Source organism: Schistocerca gregaria, chromosome 6 (genome assembly GCF_023897955.1).
Source record: "Schistocerca gregaria isolate iqSchGreg1 chromosome 6, iqSchGreg1.2, whole genome shotgun sequence".
NCBI lineage: Eukaryota > Metazoa > Arthropoda > Insecta > Orthoptera > Acrididae > Schistocerca > Schistocerca gregaria.
Genome location: NC_064925.1, coordinates 42,075,304 through 42,079,718, shown reverse-complemented (window position 1 = coordinate 42,079,718; position 4,415 = coordinate 42,075,304).

The window sequence follows — 4,415 nt, the reverse complement described above, 5'->3', positions numbered from 1 at the left end:
TTCGAAAGCTTCTATTCTCTTCTTGTTCAAACTATTTATCGTCCATGTTTCACTTCCATACATGGCTACACTCCATACAAATACTTTCAGAAACGAGTTCCTGACACTTAATTCTATACTCGATGTTAACAAATTTCTCTTCTTCACAAATGCTTTTCTTGCCATTGCCAGTCTACGTTTTATATCTTCTCTACTTCGACCATAATCAGTTATTTTGCTCCCCAAATAGCAAAACTCATTTACTACTTTAAACCTCTCATTTCCAAATCTAATTCCCGCAGCATCACCCGACTTAATTCGACTACATTCCATTATCCTCGTTTTGCTTTTGTTGATGTTCATCTTATATCCTCCTTTCAAGACACTGTCAATTCCATTCAACTGCCCTTCCAAGTCCTTTGCAGTCTCTGACAGAATTACAATGTCATCAGCGAACCTCAAAGTTTTTATTTCTTCTCCATGGATTTTAATACCGACTCCAAATTTTTCTTTTGTTTCCTTCACTGCTTGCTCAATATACAGATTGAATAACATTGGGGAGAGGCTACAACTCTGTTTCATTCCCTTCCCAACCACTGCTTCCCTTTCATGCCCCTCGACTCTTATAACTGCCACCTGGTTTCTGTACAAATTGTAAATAGCCTTTCAAATGGCTCTGAGCACTATGCGACTTAACTTCTGAGGTCATCAGTCGCCTAGAACTTAGAACTAATTAAACCTAACTAACCTAAGGACATCACACACATCTATGCCCGAGGCAGGATTCGAACCTGCGTCCGTAGCGGTTGCTCGGCTCCAGACTGTACCGCCTAGAACCGTTCGGCCACTCCGGCCGGCCAAATAGCCTTTCGCTCCCTGTTTTTTACCCCTGCCACTTTTAGAATTGGAAAGAGAGTATTCCAGTCAACATTGTGAAAAGCTTTCTCTAAGTCTACAAATACTAGAAACGTAGGTTGCCTTTCCTTAATCTTTCTTCTAAGATAAGTCGTAATGTCAGAATTGCCCCACGTGTTCCAATATTTCTACGGAATCCAAACTCATCCTCCCCGAGGTCGGCTTCTACCAGTTTTTCCATTCGCCTGTAAAGAATTCGCGTTAGTATTGTGAAGCTGTGACTTATTAAACTCATAGTTCGGTAATTTTCACATCTGTCAATACCTGCTTAATTTGGGGTTTGGAATTATTATATTCTTCTGGATGTCTGAGGATTTGTCGCCTGTCTCATACATCTTGCTCACCAGGTGATAGAGTTTTGTCAGGACTGGCTCTCCGAAGGCTGTCAGTTCTAATGGAATGTTGTCTACTCCAGGGGCCTTGTTTCTACTTAGGTCTTTCAGTGCTCTGCAAACTCTTCACGCAGTACCATATCTCCCATTTCATCTTCATCTACATCCTCTTCCCTTTCCATAATATTGTCCTCAAGTACATCGCCCTTGTATAGACCCTCTATATACTCCTTCCACCTTTCTGCTTTCCCTTCTTTGCTTAGAACTGGGTTTCCATCTGAGCTTTTAATATTCATACAAGTGGTTCTCTTTCCTCCAAAGGTCTCTTTAATTTTCCTGTAGGCAGTATGTATCTTACCCCTAGTGAGATAAGCCTCCACATCCTTACATTTGTCCTCTAGCCATGCCTGCTTAGCCTTTTTGCACTTCCTGTCGATCTCATTTTTGAGACGTTTGTATTCCTTTTTGCCTGCTTCATTTATTGCATTTTTATATTTTCTCCTTTCATCGATTAAATTCAGTATTTCTTCTGTCACCCAAGGATTTCTACTAGCCCTCGTCTTTTTACCTACTTGATCCTCTGCTGCCTTCACTACTTCGTCTCTCAGAGCTATCCATTCTTCTTCTACTGTATGTCTTTCCCCCGTTCGTGACAATTGTTCCCTTTTGCTCTCCGTGAAACTCTGTACAACCTCTGGTTTAGTCAGTTTATCCAGGGTCCATCTCGTTCAATTCCCACATTTTTGCAGTTTCTTCAGTTTTAATCTACAGTTCATAACCAATAGATTGTGGTCAGAGTCCACATCTGCCCCTGGAAATGTCTTACAATTGAAAACCTGGTTCCTAAATCTCTGTCTTACTATTATATAATCTATCTGATACCTACTAGTATCTCCAGGATTATTCCATGTATACAACCTTCTTTTATGATTCTTGAACCAAGTGTTAGCTATGATTCAGTTATGCTCTGTGCAAAATTCTACCAGATGGCTTCCTTTTTCATTTCTTACCCGCAATCCATATTCACCTACTACATTTCCTTCTCTCCCTTTTTCTACTACCGAATTCCAGTCACCCATGGCTATTAAATTTTCTTCTCCCTTCACTACCTGAATTTCTTTTATCTCATTATACATTTCATCAGTTTCTTCATCATCTGCAGAGCTAGTTGGCATATAAACTTGTACTACTGTAGTAGGCGTGGGCTTAGTGTCTATCGTGGCCATAATAATGCGTTCACTATGCTATTTGTAGTAGCTTACTCGCACTTGTATTTTTTTATTCCTTATTAAACCTACTTCTACATTACCCCTATTTGATTTTGTATTTCTAACCCTGTATTACCTGACCAAAAGTCTTGTTCCTCCTGCCACCGAACTTCACTAATTCTAGCAATTACAATTACCAACAACTTAAATTGGAACTAACACAGAGAAAATGTTGTGGGGAAGGCTAATCAAAGACTGCTTTTTGTTGGCAGGACTCTTAGAAATTGTAACAGGTCTAATAAAGAGACTGCCTACACGTCGCTTGTCCACCCTCTTTTAGAATACTGCTGGGCGGTGTGGCATCCTTACCAGATAGGACTGACGGAGTACATCGAAAAAGTGCAAGGAAGGGCAGCACGTTTTGTATTATCGCGAAATATTGGAGAGAGTGTCACTGAAATGATACAGGATTTGTGCTGGACATCATTAAAAGGAAGGCGTTTTTCGTTGCGACGGAATCTTCTCACGAAGTTCCAATCACCAACTTTCTCTTCCGAATGCGCAGATATTTTGTTGACATCGATCTACATAGGGAGAAACGACCACCACGATAAACTGAGGGAAATGAGAGGTCGTACGGAAAGATATAGGTATTCGTTGTTTCCGCGCGCTATACGAGATTGAAATAATAGATAATTGTGAAAGCGTTTCCACGATCCCTCTGCCAGGCACTTAAACGTGATTTGCAGAGTATCCATGTAGATGTAGGTGCATGTGTAGACTACTGAGGTCGCTGACATGGAGTACCTGACAGTAGGAGGCAGCACAATGCACCTAACATGAAAAGCGTGTGGTTCTGGGGATGTCCGGATACTTCTGATCACATAGTGCAGACAGACACCACGGGGCAACAGGGGAGCCGGTGACAGCGCTCATCTGCCGCCCGGTGTACCGGTGTCCCTGCACACGTTTTGAGGTACAGGCCCAATGCTTTGAAATTAAAGTCGTTCGGATGAGCAACATGTGCGCGGCAGGTCTTTGCGAACTGGTCAAGTTTCACAACAGACAAGTGCGTGTTCCATCTATTCCGGTGGCGCCGTGTTCAATAATAGTACACTGTCAAAGTCCGTGGTGGAGGTAATCACTGTATACAGTTGTGGCCTGTCGGCATAAGTTGGTGTGTTATTTGTTCAAATGGTTCAAATGGCTCTGAGCACTATGGGACTCAACTGCTGTGGTCATCAGTGCCCTAGACTTAGAACTACTTAAACCTAACTAACCTAAGGACATCACACACATCCATGCCCGAGGCAGTATTCGAACCTGCGACCGTAGTGAGAACGAAACAACTTGCTCGTCAGCACTGTACTTGGTTCGGAATCGATGCCCCGATTACGAATATGTGCGCCTCTTGCATGGTGTGCGCCGAACAACAATCAGATCACCACGGCGGAAATTCTTTGCATGGCCAAAAGCCACTTCCCCTTGGCAACGCTTACACATCGATTTTGCTGGTCCATTCTGGAATGGTCGATGGTTGGTTGTGGTAGATTCATTCAGTAATTTTCCTTTTGTTGTCCGGATGTCTTCCACGACGTCATCTGCCACCATCCTAGCGTTACCAGCTATCTTTTGCAGTGAAGGTCTTCCACAGACTATTGTTTCCGACAATGGCCCACAATTCATGTCCGCAGAATTTCAGTCATTCTGCAAGGCCAGTGGTATTCAACATCTGACGTCCGCGCCGTTTTCGCCAGAGTCAAACGGTGCCGCTGAACGATTGGTCAGGACTTTCAAGTCACAGATGTTGAAGTTGAAAGAGTCGCATTCTCGGGAGGACGTGTTATTGCTCTTTTTGTCCTCGTATCGCTATCAGCCCCGAGATGGTCGCTCGCCGGATGAGTTGCTCCACGGTCGCCCTCATCGAACCTTGATGTCTTTGCTACATCCGCCGCATCAGGTTCCTGTGCAACGACAGACA